The 10,173-nt window shown below is 40.7% G+C and overlaps 1 pseudogene; it reads left to right on the top strand.

Annotated features, from left to right (window-relative positions):
- Window positions 1-9,138: 9,138 nt before the first annotated feature.
- On the top strand, window positions 9,139-9,644 carry LOC114211196 (large ribosomal subunit protein uL15 pseudogene; annotated as a pseudogene).
- Window positions 9,645-10,173: the final 529 nt, after the last annotated feature.

Below are 10,173 nucleotides of genomic sequence, written 5' to 3'. Positions count from 1 at the left end.
CGGGGAGCCTGTTTCTCCCTCTGCCTGCCACTCCCCCTGCTTGTGCTCTCTCTCTCTCTCTCTCAATCTCTCTCTGACAAATAAATAAAATCTTTTTTTAAAAAAAGATAGATACAAATCTAGAGATAGACTCAAAAACATTTTAGATAAACAAAACAGAATATTTTTTAAAGTGCCCTAGAGAATGGCAGGAAAGAGGAAACAGATTTAAAAACAAACAGGAAAGAAAGAGAAAACCTAATTTAAATACTAACATATCAATATTTACATCAAACAGACTAACTGAAGCTAAAGGTTGTCAATGTGAAAAATCATTTTTCAAAAGCATAGCTGAGATCAGGAGGTCTTCAAGAAATTTACTGTTATGTAATAATAAGCTAAAATTTAAAATATGGAAAAAGAATGTCATGTAGATACTAGTAAAAAGAAAGTCTGGAGTGGTTATATTAATCTCAGATAAAGTAGACTTCAGAGAAAAACAGATTATTAGGGACAGTAAGGGACATCACCTAATGATTTCATGGTCAAGATACAATGTAGACATTAGGTGTATATACCTAAAGACAGAGCTTCAAATACATGAAACAAATCTCACAAACTGAAAGGGAAACAGAAAAACATAAAATTACAGGGGCACCTGGGTTTCTCCGTCGGTTAAAATGTCCAACTCTTGGTTTTGGCTCAGGTTGTGATATCAGAGTCGTGAGATCAAGCCCTGTGTTGGATTCTGTGTCAGTGGGGAGTCTGCTTGAGGATTTGTTCTCTCCCTCCCCCTCTGCCTCTCCCCTCACACTCACTTGTGCACGCTCTCTCTCTCTCAAATAAATAAATGAATAAAGTCCTTTTTAAAAAAGAGAAAAATATAAAATTATAGTTGGAGATTTAATCTTTCTTATTTGAGTAATCAAAAATGTAGTAGGCAGAAAACTGGCAAGGATGTAGAAGGACTGAACAAAATCTACAACCAGCTGGCTCTAACTAAATTGTAGCCAAGCAAGAGCAAGGGCACACACATTGCTCTCTAACAGTATTGCTGAGCACAATCTATAAGCCATGTAGTTCACCAATTTAAAGAGTAGAACCCAGTGATTTTTACGAGATCCACAGAGTTGTGCAGCCATCAACAGCTTCTAATTTTAGGACAAGTTCCCTAAACAGAAAGAACATGTTAAGAGAAGAAGGTTGGAACTAAAGAAAGAACATTGGAATGACTAAAAACACATAGAAATACAACTGACCATCCTTGCCCTCATGAGTTTCTTAAGTCATATTTGATGGTTGAAGCTAAAATTACACCACCATTCAATACGGTTCTCAATGCATAGAGAGGAAATACCTCACATGGCTACATAAAAGTTGGGGATGTAAAGGGTCCCAAATGAAAGGAGGTTCTACATCCAAAGTGGTAAAACCAACATATCAGTAGACATTGATAAGTATGTATATCTTAACAATGAGAAAACACACCGAGAAAACTATATCAAGTGATCCATCTAAAACTACTATAAATAAGTCAAGATGTAAAGAGTTGTTTGCATAACTCAAAGAAAGGCAAGAAAGGACAACAGAGGAATGAGAAACTCAGGCAGCAGACCAAAACAAATAATACAATTGCAGATTCAAAGCCTACATGTCAATAATCAACTTAAAATTAAAAGAGCTCAATATAAGGGCACTTGGGCAGGCATAGTCCATTAAGCATCTAACTCTTGGTTTCAGCTCAGGTTGTGATCTCAGGGTTGTGAGATTGAGCCCTGCATTGGGCTCCCTGTTCAGTGCAAAGTCTGCTTGAGATTCTCTCTCCTTCTCCCTCTGCCCTCCCCACTCATTCTCTCTCTCTAATAAATAAATAAATCTTTAAAAAAAGATCTCAATATACACATTAAAAGACACAGATTGACAGAATTATAAGAACGAGTAAAGCTTAGTTAGAGGCAGGGAAGTCACGGATGGACTGTGAGATATGCAGGATTGAAAAAAGTCGACACTAAGCATAAATGAGCCCAGTAGGAGGTGGAAGTCAGGAATCTTTAGTTTAGATTATGTATTTTGAACTTTATTCTAAAGGTGATGACAAGTCAGCTGAGGGGTGTGAGAGAGATTTTGTCGTATTTATATTTTTTAAGGTAATTGGGGAATGAATTGGAGAAAGCAAGAATGGAAGGCCAATCAGATACTATCATGATAGTTCGTTTTAAGCAAGTGTGAGACTCAGAACAGGAGGTAGCTGGGACTAGGGGAGGGAGAAGGGCAACAGATAAGGGACACAATTCAAAAGACGCTTGAATGGACAGTGAGCGGAAATTGACTAGTCATCCAATGTGGGCTCTGAAGGCAAACACCACTGACAGACTTTCAAATTAGGCTTTCTTTAATCTTCTCTATCTTTTAAGTCATGGATGGAGTCATCCATCTATCGTCTTAGCCTTCCAACTGATTGATCACCGCCCTCTGTAAGAATATATTGTACATCAGCACAATCTGGTTCACAATGTGGGAGTTTACCCACACGTGTGCGGGCATACACACACACACACACACAGCACAGATTTGAAACAAAGATATAAGAACAACATTTCGTCTTCTAACTGGGATGTGCTCTGATATTGCTTCTTCGTATTTGCATCCATCCCATTCCATTTCTTTCCATGTCAGAGCATCCTAGCATGTTGAATTAAAAACAGTGTTTCAAACCTATGTATATTTTGCTATATACCAAACACTAATGATTTTTTATTCAGAGTTTGAAAATTCATGCTGGATGTGATGCCCACATGCTTTATGAACCTCCATCAGTGTGATAGATTAGAAACAACCTGCCAAGTGCTCTCCTGCTATCCCCTCCCACTTTCAGAATAAATTGCCTCAGACCTTGAGAGTTTTGATATATTTATAAGGTGGCAGAAGAAAACTGTTATCTAGCCTCCAATGGATTTAAGCATATTTTCCCTCCAACAAAGATTTTTCAGTAATTTCAGTGGGATGATCACAAAGAGACACACCGCATAAGTAGTGATTCTACAAAGCTACCTCTATGCATGAAGAAGGACCATTCTCTTCTTTAATTCATCAGTGAACTTTCAAGACATATAATTATGAGGTCTCTGTTCTATGCTTTATCTGCCAGCATATCTCAAAATGTGTTCTGTGGGACACTCATTCCTCAGAACACATGTACGTGTCATAAGAAAGAAAGGTTTCTTAGTCAAATTGCTTTGGAAAATGCTGGGCTGAAAATGGATAAAGTGGTTTGTCTTACTGCAGGACTTCTTATAACTTTTAATAAACTACGTATAAATGTATATGTATGATTTCTTCCGTAAATTCTTGAGACTACATCTAACTTGAAATCTGTCTGAATATTTCATTAGCATCTCAATGCCAAAATGAACAAAACACACCTTCAAGTCCTACTTCCCTGATTTTTGATCCTCTCCTTGAATTCTTCCTGACACCATTTTCCAGGCACCCAGGCCAAAATCTTTAGTTTTATCTTTGACTTCTGAGATATAAAACTAAAGCAACCATCAACTCCTGCCATTTCACACATTCAAAATAAATCCCAAAAGCACCTGAAATCAACTGATCCAAATCACCATCATTGCTAGCCAGCATTATAGGAACTTGCAAATTGTCTGCCTTCTTCTGAGTCTTGATACATGTCTGTCTGTGCTCTCCTAGGGACTCAGAGAGGATCCTTTAAAAATGTAGTAGGTCAGCCTATCCCCCTCCTTCTCTCATCAAAATCTTCCACTAACTTCTTTTCCTATTTGGAATAAAATTCAAAATCCTTACATGGACCTCAAGGACCAATATCATCTGGACCCTAGCTACTTAATTTCTCACTTCATTTCTCACTAATTTCCCCCTCAGCTCCTTTCTCTCTCTCTCCAAGTGCCAGGTTCCCTCCTGACCCAGGGAGTTTGCATCTGCTTTGTTCTGTGCCTCTAATGCTGTTTTCCCTGTTGCTTTTGTGTTTCACTCCCTACATTTATCCCAGTGCTCACTGGTACACCAACTTTCCTACCCACCCTGCCTAGGGTTGCATCTTTGGTTACTCTTTATCCCCTTCCACTGACTTCTTCTTCTCTCTTGGGACTTATCACTACCTTATATTATGATTTCTTGTAATCTGTCTGCTTTCTGTTTGCCACGTCTTCTCACCTAGAATATGGAGCCCCATAAGGTCAAGGATTTTAATTTTACTACCAGCCACAACCTCTGTGCCTATCAGTATACCTGGCAGACAGTGGGCATTCAGTAAATAAGTGCTGAAAAATAAATTAATGAATATGATAATTTGGATGATTTAATATAGCATTTTCTCAAATGAAAGTTCTATTTTGTTTTTTTCCCCACAGAACAGCTCTCTGCTACCAGAAGTCCTCCTTTACAACTCCTACCATGTCCTCAGCCTCCCCTTCAGATAGCTTTGTAGGGGAGCTGATGTATGACTTTATCTGGAGCAACCACTGCCTCAGTCCAGCTCCGTCTGTCCTGCATTGACTCATACCACATATTTCCATCTGTCATCACCAAGTGAAGCACAGACTCTTGCTAAGGACTATCACAGCAATCAGTTTTTGATGGCCTTAAGAAAGTGATGAAAATAAATCTGGAAGATTGTTGATGTGCCTTCTTTATTCCCTGGGAGACAGTTTAGATCACCAGATAGTCTTTACCTCAAAAAAAAGGCACCTGGAAATAAGTCCATGTTGAGACTTCTGTTCTGTCTCAGATTACGGATATGGTCACAGTAAACATTTAATGGTGTTAGAGGCCGGGGAGTGCGAGGAGTTGGAGAAGCAGGAGGAGCAAGGAACAAGTAGAAGAGAAGGAGGAGAAAGAAGGGAAGGAGGGAGGGAAGGAGGAGAGAGGGAAAGAGGGAGGGAGGGGTTGCAGAGAAAGCAAACTGGAAGAGGCCTGAGGGAAATGTGCAATGACAACAAGGCAGAAGTTAAGGGAGTTGAGAAAGGGAACGGAAAGAGTGAATTCTATCTGGGAAGGACAGGAGAAGGCAAGAGACACAAGATGAAGAACGACTTTTCATCCTACAAGGCCCAGCTTCCTATAAAACCATCACTGTGGTTGTAACAGATTCTCAAACAACTTTGAGAAGACCCAGGAGGAGAAGAATCTGCTGATTATCCCCATTTCGTGAGGAGAGATGTGGTTCTTCACAGGGTGTCTCGGCAGGAGGAAGCAGGGACAGGAGGTGAAGTCAGATCTCTCCATGTGCACAGCCTCCACTCTCAGGACCCTGTTTGCCTTTGTCCTTCCCATTTCACTCATAACAATACACCCCTGGAGTTCCAGAGGCCAAATCTATTATATAATTAATAGGAAAAACAATAAACAACAACAACAACAAAAACAATCTTCCAGTGAGGAAAACAGAGCAGTGTCATGGCTGATATGGCAGAAGAAGAAGGAACAGCGAACAGTTCCAGAATGATAGGAGGAAGTCTGCATAATGAGGGGTGTACACTGAGGGGCCAGGGACACCAGAGACCAAGCAAGCATGATGTTGTTTACACAACCATTGCATTTCATTAAAATGATGTTAATTACTGCAGTATTTTCACTGCAGACAAGGATGGTGAGTCCTCCCCATGCATGTTTTTAGGAAAGGCCATTTCTTTGCGGACACCACTGGAGCCACCAGTGCTCACCCTTGGGAAATCCTGGTCTTACGTGAGGTAGTCCATATCCAAGCCTTGGAGAAAATGCTAGCTGTCTTTCCAGCTGGTCAGCCTCCTTCCTGGGAAGCTTTGAAAACACTTCAAAAGTGTGGACACTGAATGTTGGGGTGAGGAGGGTATGTTCCTGTGTGGCCATAGGAAGAATGTGTGCAATGATGTGGAAGAGAAAGAAGACTCAGTGTCAGAAGAACCCATCTAAGGCTTGTCCTCCACTTAACATCTGGGGACAGCTGGACACTATTTAACACAATGAATCCAGTTTTTCATCCTGAAAATGAGAATTACCTTTTCTTCAGACTGGAAAGGATAACATAGACACTTTTTCCCCTGCTCCTCCTGCTAATTACAATGACAAACCCTGGAAGTCATGCAAGAGATGACCACAGGAGAATCAGGGAAGGTGGCTGGGGGGGAAGGGTGAACAGGTATAGGACCCCCTGATAAAATGAAACAGAAATCTAGTTCTTCCAAAAACTACATACAACTGATGAACCTCTGTTAAGACTGACAAAAATAGAGAAAAGACACAAACACCAATGAAACAGGTACATCATTTCACAACCTCAGCTATCAAGGGGGTTATGGAATACTGTGGTAGTGGGTTGAAACTTGCGCCCCAGAAGGTATGTCCAAATCCTAACCTCCAGTTCTTATAACTACAACCTTAGTTGAAAATAGGGTCTTGGCAGGTGTAATTAAGTTAAGGATCTCCAAATAAGTTTACGTTGTGTTTGGGGTGGGCCCTACATCCAAATGCTGGTGTCCTTGTAAGAGAACAGAGGGTGGTGTGTGAGACGCAGAGACATGCAGGAGGTGAGCCATGAGCTGACAGAGGCAGGAACTGCAGTTACACAACCACCAACAAATGAGCACCAACATTGCCGGATTCTAGGAAAGAGGCATGGAACACACATTTCCTCAAACCTCCAAAGGAACCAACCCTGCTGACACCCTGACTTTGGGCTTCTGTCCTCTGGAATTATTAGAGAATAGATTTCTGCTGTTTTAAAGTCAACACATTTGTGGTCATTTGTTATATCAAATTACAATTATGAACAAATTTACACTTTAACTTTGACATCTAGAAGGAACAATAATTCCTTAGAAGCCATAGACAATTGAAATTCAACTGAGAAGAAATATGTAATCTTAATAGTCCCACAACAATTAAATAAATTGAGTGTTAATTAATCTAACATTGTATATAAAAAGAATCATATAGGATGCCCCAAAGGGTTTATTCCAGATACAAAAGAGTGGTCTCACATTCAAAACTCAGTGTGGTTTATTCCAAGGTATCTTATGGTTTTTGGTGCTACTGTAAATGAAATGGTTTCTCTAATTTCTCTCTCTACAGTTTCGTTGTTAGTGTATAAGAAAGCAACTGATTTCTGTGCATTGATTTTGTATCCTGCCACATTACTGAATTGCTGTATGAGTTCTAGTAATTTGGGGGTGGAGTCTTTTGGGTTTTCCACATAAAGTATCATGTCATCTGTGAAAAGAGAGAGCTTGAGTTCTTGTTTGCTTATTTGAATACCTTTTATTTCTTTTTGTTGTCTGATTGCTGTTGCTAGGACTTCTATTACTATGTTGAACAATAGTGGTGAAAGTGGGCATCCTTGACGTGTTCCTGTTCTTAAGGGAAAGTCTCTCAGCTTTTCCCCATTGAGGATGATATTCACTGTGGGATTCCATAGATGGATTTTATGAACTTGAGGAATGTTCCCTCTATCACTATACTCTGAAGAGTTTTAATCAGGAAAGGATATAAAAGGATCTATACTCTGGGAACTACAGAACACTCATGAAAAAAAATGAAGAAGACACAAAAAGATGGAAAAATATTCCATGCTCATGGATCGGAAGAATAAACATTGTTAAAATATCTATGCTACCCGGAGCAATCTATACTTTCAATGCCATCACGATCAAAATTCCAATGACATTTTTCAAAGTGCTGGAACAAACAATCCTAAAATTTGTATGGAATCAGAAAAGACCTCAAATCGCTAAGGAAATGTTGAAAAAGAAAAACAAAGCTGGAAGCATCACGTTGCCTGATTTCAAGCTATATTACAAAGCTGTGACCACCAAGACAGCATGGTACCGGCACAAAAACAGACATATAGACCAATGGAACAGAATAGAGAGCCCAGATATGGACCCTCAACTCTACGGTCAAATAATCTTTGACAAAGCAGGAAAAAACATGCAATGGAAAAAAGACAGTCTCTTCAATAAATGGTGCTGGGAAAATTGGACAGCCACATGCAGAAGAATGAAACTCGACCATTCTTTAACACCACACACAAAGATAAACTCAAAATGGATGAAAGACCTCAATGTGAGACTGGAATCCATCAAAATCCTAGAGGAAAACATAGGCAGTAACCTTTTCGACATTAGCCACAGCAACTTCTTTCAAGATACATCTCTAAAAGCTAGTGAAACAAAAGCAAAAATGAACTTTGGGACTTCATCAAGATAAAAAGCTTCTGCACAGCAAAAGAAACAGTCAACAAAACAAAGAGGCAACACATAGAATGGGAGAAGATATTTGCAAATGACACTACAGATAAAGGGCTGGTATCCAAGATCTACAAAGAACTTCTCAAATTCAACATCCAAAAAAACAAATAATCAAGTCAAAAAATGGGCAGAAGATACGAAGACACTTCTCTGAAGAAGACATACAAATGGCTAACAGACACATGAAAAAATGTTCATCATCATTAGCCATCAGGGAAATTCAAATCAAAACTACACTGAGATACCACCTTACACCAGTTAGAATAGCAAAAATGGACAGGGAAAGAAACAACAAATGTTGGAGAGGTTGTGGAGAAAGGGGAACCTTCTTACACTGTTGGTGGGAATGTGAGTTGGTACAGCCACTTTGGAAAACAGTGTGGAGGTGCCTCAAAAATTTAAAAATAGAGCTACCATATGACCCAGCAATTGCACTCCTGGGTATTTACCCCAAAGACACAGATGTAGTGAAAAGAAGGGCCATATGCACCCCAATGTTCATAGCAGCAATGTCCGCAATAGCCAAACTGTGGAAAGAGCCGAGATGCCCTTCAACAGATGAATGGATAAAGAAGATGTGGTCCATATATACAATGGAATATTACTCAGCCATCAGAAAGGATGAACACCCAACTTTTACATCCACATGGATGGGACTGGAGGGGATTATGCTCAGTGAAATAAACCAAGCAGAGAAAGTCAATTATCATATGGTTTCACTTATTTGTGGACCATAAGGAATAGCTCGGAGGACATTAGGAGAAGGAAGGGAAAAATGAAGGGAGGAAAATCGGAGGGAGAGATGAACCATGAGAGACTATGGACTCTGAGAAACAAATAGGGTTTTGGGGGGGGGGTTGGTTAGCCCGGTGATGGGTATTAAGAAGGGCACATACTCTTTTTCCGTCTGAGCTGCCGACATGCCATCCAGACTGAGGAAGACCCGGAAACTTCGGGGCCACGTGAGCCACGGCCACGGCCGCATCGGCAAGCACCGGAAGCACCCAGGAGGCCGGGGTAATGCTGGTGGCATGCATCACCACAGGATCAACTTCGACAAATATCACCCAGGATACTTTGGAAAAGTTGGTATGAGACATTACCACTTAAAGAGGAACCAGAGCTTCTGCCCAACTGTCAACCTTGATAAACTGTGGACCTTGGTCAGTGAGCAGACACGGGTAAATGCTGCCAAAAACAAGACTGGAGCTGCTCCTATCATTGATGTGGTGCGATCGGGCTACTACAAAGTTTTGGGAAAGGGAAAACTCCCAAAACAGCCTGTCATCGTGAAGGCCAAATTCTTCAGTAGAAGAGCAGAGGAGAAGATTAAGGGTGTCGGGGGCGCCTGCATTCTAGTAGCTTGAAGCCACATTTGAGGGCGTTCATTAAATGCTAACAAGTGCTTTTCTCTTCTGGTCTGGGTGTAAATGCTTTAGCACCCCTACCTCCTTACCTGTACATCAGAAATCCACCTAACAGATTCTAGGAGTAAGGGTATGAGGGCCTGAGACCCTCTGCCAACTCCCCTCAGAAAGTGTGAAAGAGAGCACCAGCACTTAGAGGACTTGGCCCAATACCTAGCTTGAACATTTTCATTTATAACATGAGAATGATAGCACATGTAGTTGAAAGGCCAGTTTGCATTGTATATTCTGAATTTACAATGAGGGGGGAGAACACACTTTTTAACTGTAGTACAGGGCGCCTGGGTGGCTCAGTTGGTTAAGCAACTGCCTTCGGCTCAGGTCATGATCCTGGAGTCCCGGGATCGAGTCCCACATCGGGCTCCCTGCTCAGCAGGGAGTCTGCTTCTCCCCTCCGACCCTCTTCCCTCTTGTGCTCTCTCTCTCATTCTCTCTCTCTCAAATAAAGAAAATCTTTAAAAAAAAATAAAAAAAAAAAGAAGGGCACATACTGCATGGAGCACTGGGTGTTA

Source organism: Eumetopias jubatus, unplaced genomic scaffold, assembly GCF_037043125.1.
Source record: "Eumetopias jubatus isolate StellerSeaLion01/CBP00866 unplaced genomic scaffold, mEumJub1_p1.0 scaffold_4, whole genome shotgun sequence".
NCBI lineage: Eukaryota > Metazoa > Chordata > Mammalia > Carnivora > Otariidae > Eumetopias > Eumetopias jubatus.
This window is presented reverse-complemented; position numbering and strand designations above follow the sequence as displayed.